The sequence below is a fragment of the Colossoma macropomum genome, unplaced genomic scaffold (assembly GCF_904425465.1).
Source record: "Colossoma macropomum unplaced genomic scaffold, Colossoma_macropomum, whole genome shotgun sequence".
Lineage (NCBI taxonomy): Eukaryota > Metazoa > Chordata > Actinopteri > Characiformes > Serrasalmidae > Colossoma > Colossoma macropomum.
This window is the reverse complement of record NW_023494793.1, coordinates 21,273,893-21,285,963: the sequence shown is the minus strand read 5'-3', so window position 1 is coordinate 21,285,963 and position 12,071 is coordinate 21,273,893. Positions and strand designations below refer to the sequence as shown.

The following is a 12,071-nucleotide window of genomic DNA, read 5'->3' as shown; positions in this document are numbered from 1 at the left end:
CACTGCTCTAAGTGGACAAGTGAACCCAAACCATGCCAGCAAAATGCACCCAACATAACTTAACAGAGCCACCAGACCCTGTTGTTAGAGGGTTTGAGCATTCAGGCCTATACCATTCTCTCTTTGTACACCGCACGTGCACTCACCCACTTGTTGCGAATGTGGTGAAGGGCGACTCATCTGACCATGTCACCTTTTCACACATTTCTGTAGGGGTTTGTGAACTGCAACCCTTCTATAATATCCCTCTCTTTGTAGTTGTGGAGGGACTGTTCTTCCTGACAGTCTGATCTTGTACAGCTTTGGCATTCTAGAGTCACTTGAGTTGGTTTTCTGTACACACTATTGCATGAGCCTCACAGTCATTGAATGTTCAATTTCCAACTCAGTTTACTAATGTCTTTCCCATAGATCTAAATGCAGGTGCCACTTCAGTCACTGTTCTAGCCAGTTGAGCAGTCTTTGTCATTGAAACTATTGTCATCTCTTGCCATCTTAATCCAAAATCGAGGTCAGCTGGGCCTGCTCAGCATTTTTATATATGCCATAGAGCATGCTAGGATGTTAATTGGTAGGATCTATCATGTAGTACACATGTCTGGAAGCATCTGCACTTGTGTTTATTAACTTTAAGTTTTTCAGGTATAGCCTGTACTTTGTCACCCTTCTGTAAATGTACATAAATGGTTGTGTCTGTCAGGCTCTTGTACTTGAAGACATGACAATAGGAGATTTTAAAATATGATAAAAAATGATCATAATGCAATAGTGAGTGTGTTTTGAATGAGCCATAATACGAGCAGCCAATCAGAAAATAATTAATGTATCTTAGATCAGTCTTAAAGGCACAGTAACAAAAAACGCCTGTTTAATTCTGGAAAATGGTCAAGTAAAAGTGAATTATGACCATTTTAGCGCATAAAACATCACAAATAGTGGACCTCAAGGTAAAAAATAAAATATGAGTGATTAATCACAACAGCCCTATGCAGAAGACTTTTTTTAGAGTAATAGAGCCCTGTACACGTAGAAAAGACAATATTTTTCCTACAGGGCAGTTCCGTAAGGGAAAAACAAACATAAAAAGTTTAGTGATCTAATTGGCACTATCTTTCTCCCCAGATTCTTCCTTTACTTCTGAGTTGCAGAACTTCTGCACTAGCATGTGCCAACATTCTTTCAGTTGCCATATTAGCACCATTTCCTCATCAGCCAGTCACAACTGCGACCTGTCCAGCATGCCAGAATCGATGCTAATGAGCACCAAAGCTATTGGTCTGAAGCCAGCGTCATTTCGGGATCCCAATCTGGCCTAACTCTTCTAGGCGAGATTGGAATGCAGCCGGACTGTAAGGGAATGAAGCAACAAGTGTAATTGCGGTTGTGTGACTCCATTATCACATTAGTTGACACTATCTGATGTATGTGCAGCATTTGTGTGCCGTCGCCGCCTTTCAGCTTATGAGAAATGAGAACAGGAACAAATCTTTGGCACTCATTGTCGGTCAGTTAGCGGAGTATATAATTTGCTCAGGATTTTTTTTTCGCCCTTGCAAATAATTAGTTCAATAATCAGGCAGCTGATTTGCATATCTGCATTTCTGCTCATGGTTCTCTGTCTGAGCTCTTAGCCCCCCTGCCAGGCTTCTCACCTGCTTTATTTTTAGCCTTAGTGAAAGGAGTTCTATTCTTTCAGTTTTGGCCTTGGAAAAGAGAGAGAGAGAGAGAGGAAGAGACAGCGAGAGAGAGGGAGAGAGGGAGGGAGGTAGGAAGGGAGAGAGGGAGGAGGTGGGGAGGTAGGGAGGGATCAGATCAGGCCAGTCAACGACAGAGCGACAGAATCACTGTCCAGAGTGTATGAAGAACCTGTATTAGACTAGAGTTCTTGTCTCACAGCCGTTCACAACCGTTTATCTCAAACGGAAGCTAAACTAGGCGGTAAACTGTGGGATATGGGTGACACCTGCTAACTGACAGACACTTGTAATAAAATATACGCGACAGATTTTAAGTTTAATAAACATTATGAAAGAAAGAAGAAAACCGTAAACACAGTACCTGTTTAGCTCGGGTTAGCTAGCTTGGCTAATGCTTCCTCAGGCTGGAGTCGAGTTGTGAGAGCGGATCTCATCAGGTTTCGTGTTTGGTCGCTGATAATAACGCTGTTTTCTTTAGTTCATGTGAAAATGAATACAGATGACCGTTTAGACACGGTCTGTTCCTCGTATGTGCTGGTTCAGTTCTCCTCTGTCCTTCTCCACTAAACTGGACATCTCTGTAGTGTTTTTCCTGCCGGACCTTCTGTTTTTTGATTGGTGAATCTTTTAAATTTAACCGCGCTTCGTTCTTTTTGCTTTCTGAGTATTTCATTAAAAATTTACTCAAGTAAGAGTAAAAGTACTATGATTTAATTATACTCCAAAAAGTACCATTACAGGGTATACTGTACTTAATTACAGTAACGAGAGTAAATGTAATTTGTTACTTACACCTCTGACTGCCTTCTAGACAACATCTTTTTCAGGGACGTCCAGATCACAACGCTGGTTCTAGACTGGTCTACCAGCAGTCCAAACCTGTCTTCCATTGAAAACATGTGTCTCATTATTAAGCTCAATATAAGACAACTAAGTCCCTGTACGATTTTGCGGCTGAAGATTGACAAAAACATCTACTTTCAAAACCGGGCAAATTGTTGTCTTCAGTCCACAAATGATTATTAAGCGCTAGTAAAAGGAAAGGTGATGTTACACAGTGGTGAACATGCTCCTGTGCCAAGTTTTTTGGAACATATTGCAGGCAACAAATTTAAAATGAGTGTATATTTACAAAAACAATGAAGCTCAGAAGGTGAAATGTCAAATGTTGTGTTTTGAACCGTTTTCGAACAGAATTTACTAATCGCTGCTTTATGTTTTTGTTAGCATTTCACATACTTTTTGGAATTGGATTTGTAGCACATAATACATTTTCATATAAGACATAATATATTTTCCTGGTGAGCCAGAAATCTTGAAGGCTACCATATTGAATATACCATTGGTGTCTTACAGATATTTCTAGACTTTTGACTGTATGCTTTAATAAAATAGCTGCATTGCAAAAGCCAACCTTGAGCTGAAAAAGTGGGTCATCTTTAGCACCATCCTCATGTACAGTAGAAGTCTGTAGGCTTTATGTATTACATATTGTGTTTGTAATTCAGTGCTGTCCTGCAAGCTAAAACGTGGTCAACTCACTGAAAGCAGGTTCATTTCATACCCTGCATTCAATTTATAACCTCTTAAACAGATACATAACTAAAGAAATACACACTGTATGTTTTATTCTGCATTTTACTTCACATGTAGGATTTAGTTTTATCTGTCAGCATTTCTCATTGGGTCAGACACATGCACAAAGGACTATGGGCGACAGTAGACCTAGAAGAATACTACAGTAACGCCCTTGAAAATAATCAGAATGTAGGCTGCATTTCTCAGTTGTGTTCAAAGGATCCTTCAGGCTGGAACAGCCTTTAAGGATGTAGCACTCTGGAAATGCAGGCCTTGTTTTTAGAACACAGCTAATGAGTATGCTGTCCAGTACCTATCCATAAAATGCTCAAATTTTTTACTAGTGATTAGGGATTAGTAGCTAATAAGATGAAGAATTAAAAAGGTTTGTTTTGGTCAAGGGGACTTAATTGGAGCAACAGTTGCATTTTACTTAATTCACAGTTTGGCTGATTTACTTTTATTTATATTTACAGAATTTAGCAGACACTCTTACCCAGAGTGACTTACAAGTTAAGTGAATGTAGCTTTAAGAGTCTTGCCCAAGGACTCTTATTGGTTTAGTGTGGTGTGCTTGCCGAGGTAGGGAATCAAACTCCAGTCTGCCACATGGAGGAGCATTACTCTCGTGTCAAGCTCTTTTATTTTAGAAAACCGAAAAAATTCAGTTTTCGATGATATGGGGCCCCTTTAACTTTGTGGCACTTCATAAAATGGACTCCATGGCTTTCCTACCTAAAACCTGGCTCGATCCAGCTATTCGTTTGTTTTTCCGAGCCGCTGAGCCCATGCCAGGACATTTGGAGGGCATAGGTGAAGCGATGGACAGCCAGCAGCCAAGACTTGGTGTGCCTGTTTTTCCCAGGCTGTCAAGGAATGGGCAAGCTGGCGTCACAAGTTGAATCCCAGGCAGGGCTGTTGCTACAGGTGGTAATACCATTACTGGCACACGAAAACAGGTTTGTACATATGGCACAGGACGCTGCCCCAAAAAGGGATTAAAAACCGGGTAGTTCAGCCAGCACAAAAGCAAAAATATGTGTCACGGCTGAGGTGTGTGTGTTTGTGTGTGTGTGTCATCACTCCCTCCTTGTCGCTGTCTTGCACACACAGCCTGACTAGGTGTCGCTCTCGGCAGGGATTAGTCATGTCTCTTTTGGCTTGTATTGTGGCTCTGTAATTATAGTAAATAAATAACTAAGCATGTGAGATTGTTCAGCTGTATGCTTCATTGACACAGCTCTGCTGCTGTTGTCACTCGGCCATACGTTTGTGCGTGCAGCGATAATATAGAGGTCTGTGATATGTTTAGAATAATGTCTGTGGCTGTGCTTGGTGACTGATATGCCAGAAGATCAGCAAAAAAACAACAGCACTTATTATGTACATGTTGGAACTGAAGTTCCAAGATGTTGGGAAACATACCTTTGCAATGAATAATTGAGCAACACACTTCAGTTGCACTAAACTTGATAATTAACAGGAAAAATAAGCATCATTACTTATTGTTGCAGCACTTAGTCAACAGATTATCACAGTACGGTAAATAAGTGTTAAGTGAATAAGTAGTGCGAGTTGGGTGCTAACGCTTCAGTAATAGATGATTGACTTTTAGCATTTCTAGCATTTGTGGCATAAATGTATTTGGTGTATATATTTGTAAATATACTTCAGCATGCTGTCAACAAGGCAAACCAGAAAGCTGCACTGCTTTATGAAACAAAATGATAAAAGATTTCTTGAAGAGAGATTCTTTGCTCCTCACAAAATTTAAGTGTTGCCATTCCGTAGGTAGTCTTGCAGGGGCTAGCAATGACATTGTAACGACAATAGACATCTGGGGACCACTTGTTAAAGTTTTGAATGTGGATTGAGGTGAAGTCCTTTGTGAATACTGTTACGCCCCCTTTAAATCCTGCCCTGTTTCATTTAGTCCTTGCTGTTTTTTACGTCCCCAATATGATCATTAACACAAACCAGACCAGTTAGAAAAATCATTAGCTGACGTAATTTTTTTTCCTTTGCAAGGGGTTGTTTTTTAATTAATTGATTCAGAAGTGTTGTTATTATTTTTTAAACCAAACACAATGTGTTTTCCACACACACCACACATCTACATGCCTTAATGTTTTTGTTGGGACTTTCAGCCATGCTAACTTGCAGTACGTCCACAACAGGCTTATTGTCGGTTGGATGGTATTGACAAGTGCACCATCGCCCCCTATACTGAGCTTTCAGTATAGGTTTCACATTTCACTCCCCACCCACATTTAGCGCAAAATTTGTCATTCGGAAAAGCTAAAGCAGCATGGAGACTTTCATCTCCTTATTCAGGCCAAAACCTTGAGTGTTTTTACAAATAGCTTGGGTGTCCTTAGCCCTGTTTCAGCTTGACAAAGTAGAGGACAATCTTTTTGACGCTTGATACAAGACTCAATTGTCTGGACAGCTTGGCTTTGCTATGGCAGCCACTCAGACAACAGATAATGGTGAAGTGAGGTCATGTCTCCTGTGGAAATGTTTGGAAATATTATTTTTTTGCCATCTGAAACGTAGTAAGCTGGTTTACTGCAAGTAATCACCTTTGTTTTTCTAATGTATCTGTAATTTGATCACTGCTTTTAAGTAAAGAACAGAACAGAACACAATTACCTTTTTTGTGTCATGATTATGTAATGCTGTTATGTGTATTCTGTTAGTATCCAACTCTGATTGTTGCAAATAGACTACAGCTAATTGAAGGTTCTCCTCTCTAAAAGACTAGTTATGATTGGCTTTTGGGAGAGTGAGAGAGAGAGAGAAAGTGTATTTTAATTTTTCATGAAATAATAAGACCAATAATAAGACCTTAAATAAGACCAATCCAGCTGCAGTGAAAAGAGCAGCAGAATCGAATTTTAAATAATAACTGATAAAATAAGGGAAATATTGAAACTGGTGAAAAATTCCTGCCTAACATGTTAACTGCCATTTTTTTATTTTCTGCTGTGTTTCATTGGGCAGAGCTTTTTTGAACAGCTTGCTTATTTGGTGTTTTATTGTAGAAGACACCTGAAGCAAGCTTTTTAACATTACAGACAATTATCATTTCATATATCATATCATATAATCATTTCAGCATCACGTTCTCCCTGCCAAGCATCTGCGGCAGCTCCTACTGATTGGAGTATCTGGCGCTAATCACATCCAGCTTGCTCCAATCATGTGCCTGCGTGCTGCTAATCTAACATGCAGAAAGGCCTCCCTCTCGGGCCGGCCTGCCGGTTGATCTCCTGACACGCCTCCGTGGCTGCCGTTTGCCATGCTGTTTGAAGTGAAAGTCAACTCTGGCAGCTTCCTTAGCTTCTCTGACGATGCTAAAGCTTGGGAGAACTGCCAAGCACTGTGTGCTTATGTTCACGCGGGTGTGTATCTGTGCATGAGAGAGGCTGTGAGAGTGACTGTACTGCGTCTTTAATGAATTTTGTAGTGAAAGGTCTCAGTATGCATGAAAATGTCTGTAAATATGTTTTTCGTGAGCATTTTGTGTGTGTGTGTGTGTGTGTGTGTGTGTGTGTGTGTGTGTCAATCCTTGCTCTTTTTTTGCACCCAGCAGTGTGTATACTATTTCTGCAGCAGCGTCAGATCGTGTTAGCCAGGGTCAGGGTGGAGCTGTAATGAGAAGTGGAGAGGGAGGCGGAGCTCGTGCTGGGGCCGGGGATGCTCCTTTGATCCTGCTACTCCAAAAGGGTCAATAACAGAAGCTTGGGTTTGTTTTTATCTTTTTTTTTCCTTTGCTCTTCCTCTCTTCCCCATCTTTCAGCCCTCTCTGCCTCTTTGTTGAAGATCAATGGCAGCGGTTTAAATGGCGAAAAGCGCTCTTTCAACAAGACTTCTAAAATCTCAGAATCAAGAAGCTCCTATTTTTAGTAACCAATCTTCCGAGCTAAATGTAGCATCCTTGGTTTTCCACTGACGGGCCAAAGATATATGTATAAATATATACATTCAGAGGTGTCAAAATCAACACACCAATAACATGTTTATTGTGAACACCACCTGTTTTTTATTAGTTGTTAATGCTACTAGCACATTTTCAAGTTCCAAGTTTGACTCGCTTACAGTCTGTTGCTATGACTCCGCCACTGTAGTCCTCTCATTTAGATGCAAGTTCCATTCATTCTCTCTTGATAAAAGATTTCCAGCTCCTGCATGGTACATTTGTTGATCACTGAAGTTTGTTGAGTCTGAAGTGTCATTTACATGCAAAATTGTTGCCGGTAATATCAGTAATATGAGTAACTTCACCTTGTTTTCATGTTTCAGGACAAAGCATAAAACAGAAAGTTAAAGTCTTAGAAGTTGGTTCTACACATTCAGTGCCATTGAGCTCTAGACTGTTGTCTTCTCACAGTGGAAGGATGGACAGAAACACCTGTGGATTTTTTTCAGATCTGAAGCAAGAGTGGAGCTTGATTTTTTGATATGTCTTAAAGATGAAAGTACTACTTATCTCATAATAACATTAACACACAGAATGCCTCATACTAAATACCTTCTTATGTCTAGCTTACAGTATTTCAGTTTACACTGTACAATAATCAATATGACTAGTGATCTCAAAGTTTGAATGATAATTACGCATATGAACTGTTGTAGCCACTGCATTTATTTTCCAAGATTGCACTTTAGAAATCCTTTCCTCCCTCTTTAAGCCATGGCTGAGGGTTCAGTGCTGGGCCGATAGCCGGGAAACAGAGCCAAGACGAGGCTGTTTTCCCCATCCAGCGCTGGGTGAAGTGACTCTTTCAGTGGGCCCAGAGTGAAGTGAACTCCCAACACACTGAAAGCAGCTTCTCGTCCTGGGCCCATCATTACTTAACCACATCAAGATGTTCCAGCACACTCTTAAAAAGCAGACATCAATGGCCGAGTGAAACACAAATCTGTATAATAACAGGTCACTGTAAAAGAAAAGACAGTCAGAAAACATTGCACGAACTCATAAAGAAGATGCTTTTACTTTTAATGGCAAAACTTGTGTTTTCCTTTTCTCAGTGGCCAGAACATGGAGGCCCCAGCAAGATCAGGTCTTTTCACAAAGCAGTGAACGACTATATAGTACTGCTTCTCTTATTTTAAAGCTGTTTTTTTATTTGCAATATAAACACCAACTTCTAGCAGTGTAATTTTAATCGATGTGATGAGTTAAATTAGGTTTCAGTTTCACAAATGATGTTCCTGAACAGTAAACGGAGAGATTGAGTAGCTCGTTCTTCTTGCACATGACTGTGGTGAGCTAATGACATAAACCTATCATTGGATTTTTTATTTTTACTTTACTAGCTCCAGAGCCCTTGTCACTGTGACCTCATGGGCAACCACACATACTTTCCCGGTAGACAGTAACGCTACATAGTTTTTTACGAGGCTTACATGGCAACTTCTCACCATGTTTCGAAGAAGAATAATAAACCTCAAAAACCCTAGCCTGGATTTCTCAGACCAATCAGCTCATTACGGATGGAATGTGATGGGAAAGAGAAACACAATCTCTTTCTCCCACTCTTTTGTGCTCTCTCTCGCCCTCTTGCCCTGCAGATGTCCTTTCTCTGGAAATGCACAGTGACTGTAAACCTAGAGCTTTGTCATGCATGTTTTTTTTGCCCTTGCTTGATAAATCCAAAGACCACACTCAAAATATTGTTTTCTTTAATTATTTTATTTCTCATAAGAAACAGTCTGAAAATATGAATCGTAAACTGTTGCATGATTATTTTGAAGAGTAATAAATCTGTGTCTGACTTAATGTTGCTAAAACACCATCTCCCAACAGCTGACATTTGAAACTGCCTGATAATGTCGCTCATGGTGAAAAATATTAATATTCTGAATTTGACAGCATGCCAAAACCAAATAACCTGTCTACCTCCTATTTACATTTCTACTCTGTGTTTTGGAGCAATTTTCCACGTAATATGTTTTTAAATGAGTGTTTAATGATTTAAAAAATGACATCTTTGAGGCAGTGTTTGTCAGTATTGGAAAAATGCATCCATGGACTGTACTGTTCACGACTTTTCAGCATTATTTGCACAAGATCCCCGTTTTCGCCACTATAAACAGTGGGCCCAACTCCCCCACACTTATTTTCAAGTATTTTAACCCCAAAACACCTGATCCAGCTCATCAGCTAGTTTTTAAGCCCTTTATGAGCTGGATCATGTATTTTGTGGCAAGGAATTTAAGAAATGGGAAGGTTTTTTGCAGACATCTCTATTTATAGCATATAAATTCACACTACAGTTTAAAATATTAAATTAATTTACTGTTTAGATATAAAATAGAGGTCTGTGCAGGACTGTGTTTCGGTTCCGCTCCCGCAAGATTGCATCCTGCTCCTGAAAAAAATCATAATCATTTTTCCCGCTCCCTCCTGCAGTGGGCTGGTTTCCTGCCCACTCCCTCGCGCTGCACTGAAAATTTGCACTGCAAGATATTGTGGCGGGTCCTGCGGTAATCCGTGGGAGTGCCAGACCTCTAATATACAATAATGTAGGCGTGGCCAAACAAAACCTTGTATCTCCATTTTTGTCAATTGTATTTTTTTACATTATTTTAAAATATGAGTTGCCCTTTATATTTTGTCAGAATTTCATGTTGAATGGAATAGAAATGGTCTAAAATGTCTTATAAAATCGTGTCTCATTGACTTCCATTAAAAGTTATGTTTTTTCTTTCCTGGTTACCTTTACAAAATTTTATTCTGACTGCAATGATATACATGTATATCATGTATTTTGTGCAACATTTCCCTAAAACCCACTCCAAAAGAAAAACATTGGTGTTTTATAACGAGAAACTTCCTAAAAAAACAGTTTAAAAAGGAAACAATAATCAACAAAATGAATGCTTGGGTTTCTGAGGGTTTAGTTTTTCTGAGGATTAAGTGTGGGTCCACTTATCAGAATGAATCTTAATGTGCATTGAAAGAGAAAAGAAATCTCTGGAGAGATAGAGAGTGCAGAGGGGAAAGTAACTTCTACTTTTGTTTCTCTTTCCCATGAAATTGGACTAATATTTTGAGTGCTGTCCCACTTACAAAGAATGCAGTTTCTCTAAAGGATAAGGCACCAGTCTACCAGAATGCAGTGTTGTTTCTACTGTTAAACATTTCTGCCGAAAGAGCCTTTGCGCTATCATTCAGCACACCCTTATTTGTCTCTACAAAATCCCATTATCTTTGACACAAAGTATAAAGTCTATTTCTCCTGCGTTGTCAATGGAAAGCAACACACCAACACTTGTCAATCACTGCTCATTCTGCACACACTTTTTATTATATCGGAGTTGCACCCTGCATTTTCACTCAGTGTTCCGTGTTTCTTCAGCATCAGAGTGCACTTGGACTTAAGTGGGAACTGTTCGCTGTCAATTCCGTGGAATTTTGGCTTTGCGGTGAGAGAAGCGTGTTTGTACACGAGGCTTTGACAGCCCTGAATCCTACACCACAGTAGCAACCTTTCCAACCTCGTTAGGACCGTGCGCTGTCACGGCTGTGCCAGAGATGGGCGACTCTGCTGTATGTAACATGTCACCTCCCGTTTGGAATGTGGAACTGATTGTTAATGGAGAATGCTGGCTCAGCCTTAGGAAAGGAATAGGCCCCGGTTTATTTATGTGATGGGCTAACAAGCATGCTCTCAAAACCTGGTTCAAAATTCTTCCCTTGCGACGGGATCGGTTTATTCTAAAAGTGCGCTGTGCGTGATCGAATTGTTACTTATGCTGTATCCTTACATTCATATGTGCACGTATGAGTATACGGTGCCAAGGTGAGTGAAACACAAAGCCAAGAAAACAAAGAGCCTCCGGCTGCGTTGTGCCATAAAGCATTTTACAATCAGAGTTTGCTCATAACCCAAACCATGTGTACTCAAGATGAAAATTGTCTGGTGCTTCATTGTTTCAAGATATAGTCCACGTCGCTTGCCTCAGGGCAGCATTAGACACTGTACAGTGCCCTGCTTTTCAAATAGAGTTTTTCAGGATGGCCATTATGTTTTTAATAGGAGGGTCCGCCTTAAAGGTCAGCGCCTGCTCAGTGCAATAGAAACGGCCCTGATAATTTGTTTGGAGAGCAGCGTTTAATACACCGACACGACCTTGCGCTACTCATGTCAAAGGATTATTGCGAGTGGCTGCATAATCTAGTTATATCTCCGCATAACAAAATGTGCTTTAGTAATTAGCTCCCAGCTAATATGTTGGTTCAGGACAGCTCTTTCTATATAGTGTGGATGAAAAGAGATTCCATTATGTTTAAGCTAGGATCTTCACCAGGCTTTGCCTGGCTATAAAGACAGTGCGCACTCAGTAAAGTCAATAAACGCAGCTGTAGATCTTCAGGATTTCTCTCAGGTTTTCACAAGGCTTAAGTGCTAAAAACTCGAGGTGAGGAATTTTGTAAATTACAGCCGAGTGTGAGTTAAAAGCATTAAAAGAAGCCCTGAAGGAGTATTTGAATGAACAGGAAATCCAGCTGCTTTGGTTCTCCACTCCCTCTTGACAGGCGTGAAAATAAGTGAAGTTAGGCTTGTCGGCCATATAATCCTCGTCATGAGCGAACGAAGAGATTTTCACAGTGTTCACCTCTGTAGGCAGTAGGGGTGTAGAAGTGCATCCAAGCATCATGATGCATTGATCTGCAATGATTTCGGGATTGTTATAAGCAACTATAATCCATTATAGTCTGAATTTAATGAATGAAAGGACAAATCAATATGGACCAGTTATTATAGATGACATTGCAGTATG

General features: G+C 40.1%; 1 protein-coding gene across 1 annotated transcript in view; it reads left to right on the top strand.

The window, feature by feature from the left end:
- fbxl17 (F-box and leucine-rich repeat protein 17) overlaps nt 1–12,071 on the top strand; it is a 335,686-nt gene that overhangs the window by 158,324 nt on the left and 165,291 nt on the right. The window lies entirely within an intron of this gene.